Source organism: Triturus cristatus, chromosome 3_2, assembly GCF_964204655.1.
Source record: "Triturus cristatus chromosome 3_2, aTriCri1.1, whole genome shotgun sequence".
Lineage (NCBI taxonomy): Eukaryota > Metazoa > Chordata > Amphibia > Caudata > Salamandridae > Triturus > Triturus cristatus.
In genome coordinates, this window is record NC_140584.1 from 155,213,953 (window position 1) to 155,228,269 (window position 14,317).

At 44.7% G+C, this 14,317-nt stretch overlaps 1 protein-coding gene and 1 pseudogene across 2 annotated transcripts in view; both read left to right on the forward strand.

Annotated features, from left to right (window-relative positions):
* The window catches only part of LOC146856936 (zinc finger protein AEBP2-like), a 37,936-nt pseudogene extending 34,468 nt beyond the window's left edge, over positions 1-3,468 (forward strand).
* Positions 1-14,317, forward strand: part of CHEK1 (checkpoint kinase 1) — a 206,691-nt gene that overhangs the window by 37,138 nt on the left and 155,236 nt on the right. The window lies entirely within an intron of this gene.

A 14,317-nucleotide genomic window follows, 5' to 3' on the forward strand; every position in this document is an offset into this window, starting at 1 on the left:
AAATAAAAGAGGTGCAAGGACACAACCTTGTCTGATTCCTCTAGTGACTCTAAAGTGCGTGGTGCATTCCCCTTTCTGGCCATAGCGTATTTTTGAAGTTAGATGGGAATATATCTGTGATAAAAAATGTGTTATATCACCAGGTGCGCCCATCTCTGCTAAAGTTTCCCATAACTTGGCATGATTTACCAGGTCAAGCGCACTGGAGAGGTCAACAAAACAAAGGTGGAGCGATCCTTCTTTGGCCTGTGTGTATTTCCCAATAAGCAGCTCTAGATTTACGCATTGCACTACCGTTCCAATACCCCCTTCTAAAATCCGTACTGGGCGTCTGTCAAGATGTTTTTTTCTTTTAACCAGCTTTCCAATCTGGCTAGCAGGACTCTACCCATAAGTTTAGAAGTAGAGTCCAAAAGGGAGATTGGACGGTAGCATTTTGCGCTACCTCTATCGCCTTTTATAAAAATGGGGACAATCACACTTTCAGCCCAGGTTGATGGTAGCACCCTGTTAACAATAGCATTAAACAGGTTGACTAAAATAGGGGACCAAAGTTCTTCATCATGTTTAAAAACATCAATAGGGACACCATCCGGCCCTGCTGCCTTCCCACTTGCACTATTTTTTAAGGCAGTTTGTATCTCTTCTTTGGTAATTCTTACTATCTTGGGAGTATTTATTAGAATAAAATGTCGGGTTTCTTTGATTTCCATCAGTTGTTGTGAGGGATTAAAAATATTTTCAAAATGAAGTAACCATTCTGCTGGTATTACTAAAATATCGACCCTAGCCGAGGAAGCGTCTTTAAACAAGGACTGTTCGATAGTTTTCCAAAATAGAATAGAGTTCTTTGTCTCAGCTGCTTGGACCAGGTTATCCCAAGCATTCTCCCTGATTTCGTTTTTTTCTCAGATTTAGGGCTTGTTTATAGCTTTTCCGAAGGCAAACAATTTTTTCTCCATTCCTTTGTTTCTTTTTTAATTCTTCCTTCAAATCCCTATTTAATCTGGAACAATGGCGATTAAACCAACGTGGGCAATTGGTACTATTTTTATTATTTTTGGCTTTCAATTCCTTGGAAATTGCATCGGAGATATTTTGAAAGGCTGAGACAATTTCTTCATTACTGGATTGGTTGTCCAGACATTTTATTATTTGATGGTTATTTTCTTGCATTATTTTCTCCACAAAGGCTGTGGGGTCTACCCCTGCCCATTTTATCGAGATCCCGTTTTCACCTTGGGTTTTAATGTTAGTTGCAAGTGGGGTTAACCTCTTTCTATAGAATGATTTCGAATTTAATGTTAACAGGACTGGGTGATGGTCACTTAGCAGACTAGGTAGTATAAAACATTTTTCCACCTGACACCTACAGTTTCTGGATATTAAAAAGTGGTCAATACATGAAGACGACCTGGCCCCCTCATAAGTGTGTTTAATGTGTACTCCCTCATAAGATTCTGGCTCCATGATTTCTAAGTTGAATTTAAACATAACATGATTAATTGCTTCGCCATACAAATTATGAGAGATTTGATCGCCAAGTACGTCTTTGAGGCCACATTTGTCCCCTATAGTATATCCACATAATTCCGTATTAAAATCTCCAGCCCAAATCATGATGCTTCCTCCCCTCAATCCTTTCAAAAAACTATCCAACTCTCCCTCCAATTGTGCTATTATCTCCTGTCTCGTGTTATCAAATATATTGTTATAAAAATTAAAGAGTAAAATATTCTGCTTTCCTTTGACGGTAAAAGCTAGGAGCTGAAAGTACCGTGAATTTGTACAAATCTTCTTTAAAACCAGGGCTGCTAGTATAGAAGTTAATACTACCAAGCCTCCGCTCGCTCTCCCCGTCGTGGACGGTATTGCATTAGAAAACAAAGTGTTAAAACTATTAATATAAAAGGGTTCTGTCGCTCAGGTTTCCTGTAAGAGGATCAGGGAACAGTGCTGTATCCTCTTTAGCCATACTAGGTTTTGTAATTTATTTTTGACCCCTGCAATGTTCCATGCCATCACTTGTAGTGACCCGTCCAGTGAGCAGTCTATTGGAACTACCCCGATCATACTGTTTGGGTAAGTAGGATCGCTGCGAGTGTCTAATTGCAACTCTTCCATAGGATTTACACCTATTCCTTTTGAGGGAATGCAAATAGTAACTTCCTTCGTCCTCTCCGCTGTCTTACATACTACTACTTCCCTAGGTATGTCTACTTTATTTAAGTTGCATAAGCTATCATCCAATGTAGTGGTTTTTAAGCCCAGTCAGTCAACCTCACTGCAGTTCCCAAGGGGTGCAAACCTATTAGGCATTAACGATAACCTAAAATTCACAGGGGTTCAGTGATTTCTCCCTATTTGAACGTATGGCTCAGAACTAGATCTATAAAAATATCCCAGGGGTAAAGCAATTATGCCCTCATTACAATTATTGTATTGCTAAGAGTGTTTTGCTAAAGCCTCTTCCAGTAAACGACCTACCACATTTGCATGGCGCAAATTTACTACTATGCAATCCCATCACATTGCTTATCCCCTTTGCCCACCCAGCCCACTCTTCTTAGCATAATTATTTCCTACAATGAGTGTTACTGGAGAACCAGTGTACAACCTGGTTCCTTAGTGAGTCCCATGTTTCAGTAACAGTTTCACGGAGTTGTGGGACGTTTTTCAGGACAATGACATAAGGGGTAGCTTGAGTGGGCAAACTAAGGGATCCCTCCTGGTCTGTCCTTGGTCGATGGTGGTTATCAGACAGTTGTGTGTGTTTTTTACCATTCCTTAAGTTACCATTTGTATAATTAGTAGCTAGTTGTGAACTGGGCAAACCTGATATATCCTTACTATGCAATACAGGGGATTGATGTCTCTTAGACTCTGCTACATCACTACTGGAGTTTCGCTCATATTGCTGTAGTTCCCTATTCTTATCCTTCATCTCTGGTATAGGTCTCTGACAAGAAGTATTAACAATTGATGACCGCAGAGCTGAGACTATTAGTGTGGAAATGTCTTTTTGCACAGTTTTTATCTCAGACATAACTCGCCTCTCAATAGTGTCTATCTTCCCGTGTAATTATAAAAAAAAGAGTCTCGTCATCAAGACCTGTTTGGGACGTTCTCTCATCCTGTTTTGCTGTCTTGCCCCTTTTTTTGGTTTTCATAGAGCCATCCTTTAGCGGTACTAACGCCGTTTGCTGCTTAGACCTTTTCGCAGGTGGTGAGATCAATTCCGGTGTGTTAGGTGCTACAGAAATTTCAGGAGAAACTGTGAAAACACAAGGGCCGGTCATAATTGCAAGAACTGAATTAGATAGGTATGGGGCACTAGAACTTTTGTTCTTCAAGCTGGGATCGATCCAGTCACGTTTATCTCCAGGTTCCAGTACTTCAGACTTCTTCCACAACCATAGATTTAGTCTCTTTGTGGACGGAAATCAGTGCCGTTTTGGTAGCGACTAATTGTTCCTCAACCTGGACAATTTCATTATTGATGATCCCCATGGCATTTATCAAATAGGTTGTGATTGGTACTGTGTTAGCCACTTGCTTCCCCTTGGTAGCTACTGCCAGTTTCCTTTTTCCCATTTCGCCCGCTATACCGTTAAGCCGAAGCACAGGAATTAATTTCAAGAAGTCTTACCGGTATGTAATGGCATCAAATCGTATCACCGCACCAAGGGGGGGTGGCCCAGCCCAGCCTCATCTGACCTCCGACGGGCCCAACCTTGGCCCGGGCTTCGCTTCGCCCGCGCGTGTCCTGTGGCGTGCGGGAGCCCCTGCTGCCACTTTAGCGCCTCCAGGCGCGAACGATTACGATGTGGTGGTGGTGGGCGGGTCACTCTGCAGGTAGGGAGTTGTAGTTTCCTCGCTCCCTCGCCGGGCAGACTCCAGGAGTTAAACAATATGCGCTGTGTAAGCAACTGCAGGCAGAATCAGGAAAATGAGCTGATGCGGTGGTGGTGGTGGGCGCGTCACACTGCAGGTAGGGAGTTGTAGTTCCCTCGCTCCTTCTCCGGGCAGACTCCAGGAGTTAAACAATATGCGCTGTGTAAGCAACTGCAGCCATACTTGATACCTTATGGGCAGAGATAGACCACAATTCAAAGAAGAATTCATTGAGACCATATAGGAAACCCTCGAAGATGGCTTACTAGTTTACAAAGTCGATAATGATGGACGACTGGGTAAACAATCCAGAGGGGTGAGTCCAGGTGAAGTCCAGGGCAATAGGAGATTTTAGCTTGGCCTCCCTAATCCGATTCTTCTCAATAAGAGCGGCAACGTCCGGCATGGAATAGTTCTCCAATGCACCAAGGTCCCTGTTGCACAAATCAACACCTAGCCCTCCCTCCCCATGAGTTACTCCAGGAGTCTCCTTAGGTGGCAACATTTCCAACCCAAGAGCCACAACTTGACCACCAGATGGGACACCAGGTGGGGTCATGAGATTATTGGAACCAGACTCAAGATCCTTCTTAATGCCAACAGTACCGGCAGTGCTCGTCTTGAATGCAGCCTCAATGTCCATTTCTTCCAAGACTTCCACCAATTTATTGGACTGGTTTAAAGGGTCAGCAGATGCTGAACCACAGGCAACACAACTGACTTGATGCAAAGCAGTGCCCTGGGACAAAACCGTAACCAACCTTAAGTCGTCTATATTATTTGCATCTGATATTATCTTCAGTCCTTTATTCCCTACCCCACTCCGCCTCTTTGAGAATAGGTTCAGCAGAGGGATTAGACTTCTGAAGTTACAGATGGGACTGTGGCTTCTTTCCCGCATAGTTTTTTCAGTGTTTAAAGTTGTAGAACAACTAGTAGAGGTAACAGTTGCTCCTGAAATGGAGTTTGTGTGACCTGAGTGCAGACACCTAGATGGCATCTTGCAAAAATGTCCAGACACACATCCCCCAGTGACCAGCTCCTCTTTTCTTTCCTCCTGCGACTCTGCAACTCTGCAACTCTGCAACTGAAGTCACTCCCTTCCGATTTGTCTAGTTAACCTGGCGACAAACCTTATGATGGGAGCCTAGACGAACGCCCACTGACACGGTTAGAGGGTAATTCCCACAAGCAGGATCAAGTTAGCGAGTAATGAGTGATGTGTGCAGGGAGCAGAGCCCCCCCAGGAGGCACAAGTTGCACCGGCCTAATGCCGGTCGCCTCCGCACCACTGAAGGGGCCTGCAACCTAAGCATAATCTGCGCACTACCTTACTAGGAAATAAATATATTTTTAGATTCTCTGCTCTTCGTTTCCCTGTGCCTGGAAAAAGACGGACACGGACCTCAACTTGCTGGTGCAAAACTGTTTATTGCAGACAGTCCACCATGACGCGTTTCGTCCCGGATTGGCCTTGATCACTGCATTGTGGGACCAAAGTATTTAAGGTGACAAGTGCCATACCAATACCATAAACACTGATAACAGACTTCTCATACAATTGAACACGTAGTATCTTGATTAAAACACACTTGATATTACTTGGTTTCAAAATCACTGTAAAATACCTCCATGTTATAGAACCTGTGTTAACAAATTAGTTATAGACATAATCTTAAAAGCATTTTTATAAGAGCATCATAAATAACAGGGCAATTAAAATACAATACAAGCATCAGTGCATGTTCAGCAACCTTGTCCAGAAAATCCATATAATAGATCTTATTGCTTATACTTGTCTATTTGTCATATTGTTGATGGCCGATATTTGCCAACAATAATTATTTAATTTGTTCCTTTATTATCAAGTGGTTTAATTACCCTAAATCGAGTACTATCTTGTCATGTCTGAAAGCAGTCTGTAAAAGTGCTGAATTGCATAAAGTGCTAAAGAATAAAGTACTATATATAGATAATGATCTCCTCTTTTTGTTTTTGAAGTGCAAAAGTGCAAATAAAATAGCACCAGGTAGATAGCATCAATGCAAGGTAACTGATGGACTCAATGTCCTGAATGACTGTACAATTCCCTCAAGCTGTTGGTTATGGATCGCTATATCAATGTTGATCATGTAGCCAAGAGTTTTATAAAAAGAAAATACATGTTTCAAATGTTTTAAAATTCTTATTAAATGTCAATATATTATTTCAGTGAATTGACTGTATCCTAGCTTGTGGTACCCTGACCTTTGCCTAGATCCTGTTACTAGATATTTTGGTCATGGCTATCATATTACATGGCAGGGGTTAATTTGAACTGAGTCAGTAAATTGGTGCAGCTTGTACAACCCACACATCCCTGATGATACTACAGACAGGTGAAAAGGTCCTCACCGGCATTAAGGCCCCCCAGGCATCTTTGTATCTCGTTCCAAAATATACTGGGTCTCTAATTTTCTTAGTACCGACACCCTGTTGCCCCCCTCCCCCCCCCTCTTCGGAACCGAGTCCAGTAGATAGTATCTGAACTGTTCCAAATTGTTATCGTGCCTGTCTTTAAAATGGCAGGCAAACGGATAGGTATGTATTTATTTATTTTACTCACTTATATAGCGCAAACGAATCATCCCCACAGGGATCTCTTGGCGCTTAAAGAAATGAGTACTCATAGTCGAAGTCTCCTAGGTAGGGTCAGAATTGGTGATTGCCTGGATGTGTTGGAGTATCCGCTTGTGTGCCTGTAACTTGTTACTGCCAACATAACGCAGTCCACAGGAACACATACATTACATGATCTGTCTTGCATGTAAGGAATTTCTTAATTATAGTAGGTTTGTCCGTGAATGGGGTTAGATATGATGTTTTATTCGCCCCAAATTTACAGGCTCGGCAGGTGGTACATTTGAAGAAGCCTTTTCGAAGTGATAACCAGGTACCTCCCTCCATTAGTTCTGGACTACTTTTAACAAGAGCATTGCTCATTGAGGTAGCTTTTCTGTACGTAATGGAGGGTGATTTGGGCAAAAGGTGACCTATAATTGGGTCATCCAATGCTAACGGCCAGTTTCGCCTGATGTTGTTAATCAGTTGTGTTTCCTGTTTGTTATACGTGATAATTAACCAAGTTTGGTGTTCCTCATCTTTCTTCTGCATGGGTTTAGTGGTTGTATCACTGCTGTTCCTACCAAATAGGAGTTCCGATCTATTGAGCAGTTGTGATTTAGAAATTGCTTAATCGATTGTTTTATCGGAAAAGCTCTTGCCAAAAATCTGAGTTTGTTGTCTCGTTGAGCCCTTCCCAGGTCTGTGTTGTTACTACATAATCTCTTCAACCTAAGCATTTCCACATAGGGGATGCTCTGAATCACATGCTTAGGGTGGAAACTGGTAGCATGCAGCATAGAATTACCGGCTGTTTGCTTACGATGTAACGTAGTTTCTATCTTGTCAATATTAGAGACCCGTACATCAAGAAAATTGACTGTTTGTGTGCTCGCTGTCGCTGTAAAATTAAGATTGATGTCATTAACGTTGATGTTATTAACATTGATCGCTGAAACAACATCCACGGCACTCTCCTTTGTACCCCTCCATGTCATGAGTGATGTAATATGTGACGTCATCAGCAGTACATTGCTGGGGTGCGATTTATAGTTAGCTCATCTAACGATAACGGCTGAATTTCTCTGGTTTTGTAGGAGTGAAATGTCCAACTAACCATAACGTCCCTGAAACCTGTGGCTTTTTAAGTGAATTTCTAAGGTTTTTTAAATGCTAATTTCTAACTATAACGCCCTTTAAACCTATGTTTTTTCAGTGTATCTCAAAGGTTTTTAAAATGCTAATTACTAACTATAACGTCCCTGAAACGTATGTTTTTTTCAATTAATTTCTAAGGTTTTTTTAAATGCTAATTTATAACTATAACATAGTAGTTGCGTTTGCAGAGTGCTGCAGAAAGGAGACTGGGCCTCCGACCAGCGCTCAAGATTTCCGCTGCGTAGGATTTACAGGAGGTACCAGGAGGGCTTCTTGACTCCCAAAGTCCCTCAGGAGTAAAGTGGACTTTATCCCCAACCCGTAGTGTGCCAGGATGCACGTTTGCAGAGTGGTTGAGAAAGGGGGGGGCGTGGCCTCCGAAGACCTCGGAGCAATACCACTGTGTGGGACTTACTGGAGGTAACGGCAGGGGTAGTTGGCCCCCAAGGATGTCCTTGGGGGCCAACTACCCCTCCTATTACCTCCAGTAAGTCCCACAGAGCACCATTGGTAAGTTCTCATAGCAGGCCACGCCCCCTTTGCCCACCATTCTGCAACGCGCTCCCTGGCGCTCTCTTGGATGGGGATTAAAGTTCCCTTTGATGCTGGGGGTCCTGAGGGGCCAACTAGCCTACCAGGTAGTGGGATTGCTGAGATGTGGACACAGGCCACGCCCCCTTTATGCACCAATCTGCAAACGCGCCTCCTGGCGTGCTCTTGGTTGGGGTATTAAGTCCCCTTGCTATCTGAGGGTCCCTGGGGGCAACTAGCCCTCCTGTTATCTCAGGTAAGCCCCACACAGCTGGATTGCTGAGAGTGCTCCGTGGCCTTGTCCCCTTACTACATCACTCTTCAAACGCACCTCCTGTCGCACTGCTGCTCGGGGGATGAAGTCCACTTTAGTCCTGAGGTCCTCAGGACACAAGAGGACCTCCTCCCCCCCCCAGCAGTGCGCCAAGAGGCGTGTTTGCAGAGTGGTGTAAAAAGGGGCGTGGCCTCGGACATCCTCTCAGCAATCCCACTGTGTGGGGTTACTGGAGGTACCTGGTGGGCTAGTTGGCCCCTAAGGACCCATAGGATTATAGGGGACTTAATCCCCCAACCCAGAACGTGCCAGAAGGTGCCTTTGCAGAGTGGTGCAGGGAGGGGGCGGGGCATCCGGCGAGATGCTGGTTTTTTAAAATCTTTTTTTTATGTTAGAAGGGGGCTGTGTGTCACCGCCTTCACTCAATATATTGTGGACCCTAGGGGCCTGTAATAATGAAGATTGTCTCGTAGACAGGTCACTTAGAAACAGGTTGTAGGTTTATTTATTAAGTTACAAAGTCCATGTAAAGCTCATGTAGATCTCTTGTAAAGCCTCTGTTAAGTCCATATATAAGCCCCACCAGGAGCAGCCTCCCTGCTGCTCAGCCCATCTCTTCCAACTGCCAACTCCTCCAGACCCACACACTCAACATTCCAAGTGACATCACACATGGCTGAGCAGCAAGGGACAGAATAGTAATAAGGAAGATGCACACAACACAACAGGTTATAACACATCTCCCTTCCTTACGAAAACAAAGCATAAAGATACAAATGCATAAAATCAAGATATCACCAAAATACCATTGCATACATAAACAGAAAATTCATTATGCAAGTAAACATACAACAAATCAGAAAATACTTGCAAGAAAATCAATAATAAACCCCATCCCCCTCCCTAGGGAACCAAATTAGATGGTAAACACCACCAACAAACGAACAGCAATGGGGTAAACACACCACCCCATAGGGGAAAACACCTCCCATAAACTCGGAAATAGGGAAAATAAACCTCCCTATGATACAAATCACAGAAAATAGGGGAACAACGTCACCCTATAGGGGAAAAACACCTCCCTTAAACTCAGAAATAGGGAAAATAAACCTCCCTATGATACTAATCACAGAAATAGGGGAACAACGTCACCCTATAGGGGAAAAACACCTCCCTTAAACTCAGAAATAGGGAAAATAAACCTCCCTATGATACACCATAACGCAACACAGAAATAGGGAAAATAAACCTCCCTATGATACAAATCACAGAAATAGGGGAACAACGTCACCCTATAGGGGAAAAACACCTCCCTAAACTCAACACATAGTAATAGGGAACCAACTCCCTGTGAATTGAACTGAACTGGAGCATATAACTCCCAAAACGTCTCAAAACCTGACATTCAGCTACAAATTTCTCAAACACCACCCAATAACCAGGGTACAAACATCCCTAAGAAACAAAAATTGGGGTACACACCACCCCACAACCTCAACTAAATCAGAACACACACTACCCCCACAAGATAGAGGCACACACTCACACCCCCACAAAACAGTATTGTAACAACGAAAATAAAAAAAACAAGAAATTCCTGACTCCGGTGAGCGATCTCTCACCCGAAGTCCTCACCCAAAGTGAAGTCCTTGTCCTTGTCCTTGTCTTTGTCCATTAGATCCATGTAGCTGTAATTCAATACAGTGCCTTGCTCCTCCCCGTTGACGTCAGACATATGGAGTGAAAAATAATTAAGGATGTGCTCTGCCTTCCAAAATCACATTAACTACAGGCCAGAATCAGTGTCCTTCGAGTGCTTCATAACTGAGAAGCTTGAAGTAACAACCCAAACATCTGAGAGTCACAAGAGGTTCAATCCAACCCTCAGGAACGTTGCACTACAAATCGAGAAATATCCCAATCCCGGTCACGACGAGGAAGTTCCGATTGACTCAAAAACGTGGTTGACAAAATGAGGATGCATGGTACTTAGACTCACCGCTCCAAACGTCAGTGATTCCCACAGCGTCCCTGTGGTGGAACTCAGCCTCCTACAACTACAGACCTCCTCACAAAAGTCAATGCGTCCACAACGTTCAATTCCCGCTGTCTCCAGACGCATGAGGTCACGTGGAAACTTTATTGAAACTCCAAGCACAAACAGTGCAGCGTGGTTGGCATTTCCAGTTATATGATAACAATAATGCGCCAGCCCCAAGATGGCGGCACGTTTTCGGCGTCAAACCGGATGGCTCACTGCACGAATCTGCAATGAAGCGTTCAGAAGCAGCCTGGAGCGTAAACGTCACAGAAGATCTCACCGGAGATACGCACAACACCACGACAAAGGTGAGTTGCACGCGCCATGCCTTTCGAATTTGAAGAGCTTGCAGCAATTTGCAGAGGGTTTACAATGCGCCGAATAAATTTCAAAGGTCCAAAATCGCCAGGACAACGTGTGACTAGAAATGTTCACACACTGTTTAGAAAAACAATGCGCAACACACGCATGTAAAACAACCCACAGCACAAGCAGGCTCGAAGTGTCAGAAAGATTAATCAAATTACTCAGATTACTGCTGTCAAACACCCCATCAATCCTCAGGGTTCTCGCAGGCAAGCAGGAACTAGCACTTAAACAGTCGGGCGAGGAGTGAAATGGTCACTGGTAGAGCGTTTCCGTTACATTTCCTTTTCCTTTTTTTCCAGTTACTTTAATATATTCCAAAAGTTCCTTAGTTCTTTTAAACACAGTCTTATTCATCAAGCTTGTCATAAATGACTAGGAGTGTCTGTATCAGAATCTCTTGATCATCACACACGGTACAGAAGAAAGAAACTGACACTTACATATTGGGGCGACCGATGGAGTGGTCACTGGTGGGGCTTCAGTGTCAGCTTCCTGAAAATACACAGCTAGTTACATTTCTTTACTCCCAGTTCCATTACAGTTTCCATCAGCAACATCTGTTTTCTCAAAAACAAGCTTGAAAGTTCTCTTGAAGTTTTTTTCCTTTTCTCTTGAAAATCCTTTAAGCATCAGAAACCATAGTCCATTGAAGTAGGTTCTTTCCAGTCGTCGCCAGTGTAATAATGAAGCATCAATCAGGTAGCCAGGTAACGTAGAACAGGTTGTATATTTATTAGGCAGGTTACAGGATCAAATATGATGGTAGATCACAAGTAAAGCCTCAAGTAAAACCACTAATAAGTCCCAAGTAGAACCCCACCAGGAGCAGCCTCCCTGCTGCTCAGCCCATCTCTTCCAACTGCCAACTCCTCCAGACCTACACACTCAACATTCCAAGTGACATCACACATGGCTGAGCAGCAAGGGACAGAATAGTAATAAGGAAGATGCACACAACACAACAGGTTATAACAGGGCCCCATTCCCCAGGGACTGTGACATTTTGTTTATAGAAAAAAACGGAAAGGGGGCCGCACGGCCCCCGTCCCGAGGCCGATTTCGGCCCGGGTACCCCATCCCCCGGGACATCGCCACATATTTTTATTTTATCACATATAAAATAATTTTAAAGGACCGCGGGGGGAGCCCCAATGCCCCCGCGGTCCCTGCCGTTACCCCGCCACCTGTGGGAGCCGGCATTGCTTTTGGGCAAAGGGAGCTGCTAACATGCAACTCCCTTTGCCCTAAAGCAATTCTGCCTTGCCTGGTGGAAGCGAGAACAGGTTTCCTGCTCTTGCTTCCACGAAGCAAAGCAGCGTTTGCTATGACAGGGCAGGAGCCGTGCTCCCGGCCTGCCATAGCAAACTGCAATGTCCCGGGGGTGGGCACCCCTGGACATAGCTGGAGCCGGCCCTGGGGGTGGGGAGATGCGGTCCCTAGGGCCATGAAGGGCTCCTGGAGCGGCCCCACTCCCATCGTAATTAAAGCCCCGGGGAGGTGGTGGTCCCTGGGGCCGGGTGTCCGCAACGGTTCCCGCCCTTAATTTAAATTTGCCCAGGTGAGGTGGTGGTCCTCCGGGCAGTCGCAGGAGCCCCCCCCCCACACATTTTTTAAATATAATTTAAGCCCTGGGGAGGTGGAAGTCCCAGGGCTTGGGGTGGCCGGCGAGGCCCCCCCGGCTCACAATCAGGAATGATCCGGGGAGGTGGCGGCCCCCAGGGCAACGTGGGGGGCAGGAGACCCCCTCCATGCATTTTTTAAGAAAAGCCCCGGGAAGGTGGCGATCTCACAGGGCCCCCGCTAAAACATTATTACTTTGCCCCCTGCCCACCTGGGTGCTTAAAAGCAACAAAGCGCGGGAGACCGCACTTCGGTTTAAAAAATAAAATGTCGGCGGGATTTGCGCACCTGCCGAAAATATTACAAAAATGCTTTTTGGGGAACTGGGGGTCTCTGTGGGACTCCCTCACCAGGCCTAGGGGGGTCAGGGTATTTCTACCCTGCACCCTTTTATTTTTTTTATCATTTTCTTCCATTTTTGCTTGTGACTCAGTCACAACATGGCTGCCAACACTTTGAAGTGTTGGCAGACAATCAGAGACAAGCTCGTGATCGGGAGGGTTACTGGATCCACTGCGGCAGCTATATATATATATTTTTCAGGAACTACTGAACGGATTTACACCATTTAAAGCAAAGAGTGCACTCTGGACAAAGTGCTACCTCTCTGCCAAATTTGGTGTAATTCCAATTTAGCAGTTCGGGATGCAGCCGCCACAAAAGTTTCCTATGGAAATTATCATGGAGAAAACGCGTTTTGGGACCCCCCATTTTTCTTGGCCCCCGCTTGACGAATCACCCCGAAACTTTCAAGACAGGAGCTGACCAAAGCGCCCCATTAGTTTAGGAAATTTCGCTAAGATTTGTCAACTGGCGCCAAAAATATTGGCAAAAGAAAAAATGCTTTTCCTATGGAAACTAGGTCCTAACTATAACTACCTACTGGCGACTGCCAGTAGGATATATATATTTTTTTTTTTATTCACTGAGGCGCCTCTGTGAGCCACAAGCACAACAAGGCAGCAGCAACACAACCCCAATAATAATAATGAAGAAGAATCTGGCAGTCGGCCTCTTACTTCCTTTTCTCGTGGAATGAACTGTAGATTAAAACTTTTTTTTTCAGTGGCAGCAAGCAGACATAATGGGCGTGTAGAATCTCCAACAGAAAATTCAAGCAGCTCCTTTAAAACAGGAGAATGTCAGGTAAAAATCGAGTGAGACAGCCCCCTCGTCTTGCACCGTTACTGTCAGGCTAAGACACGCCACTGGGGGAGGTCTCAGCCACACGCACTCCGCTCTCCGTTGTGTCCTCTCAGTGACCGGGCTTCTGGGACCATGGACCACACACTGGGGTCAAACCAGGGCCATAGCCAAAACCAACACTTGCTCCACTTCACCCTGCTCTCCTATACGGACTGCTCACCAGGGCCCAGACCGGAGGCCGTAGCGACTCACTCGCTGCCTCACTGCTTGCTAGCCAAAAGCATGTGACGTCAGCGTAATCTTGTGATCGTAATCAATGGTCAAGGACAGTACATTTGAAATGCTTGTAGAAATAGAAAAGAATGATCTGCAAAGAATATTGATAAAAGTTAACTACAGGATAAGATCTCCTAAGCAAATTGCTTCTTCAAGTTGGAGCATATCAAATGTTGTCGTGGTTGTGATGAGTTTCTCCTCTGCCTTCTTGTTCAGTTTGAGGCCATCTCTACTTGTTCTATGAAGGCCACTAAGCACATTATTGTGCTAAGGATGTATTTCTTATTACATCTCTGCTAGGTACATTTTTATTCAGTGCTTGGTCGAATTTCTGCTCGCTCGTCCTATTTCAATTATGCCTTTCAGTGTCCGCTTTGGTTAGCTTAAGATGTATAGGAGTAGTTGTG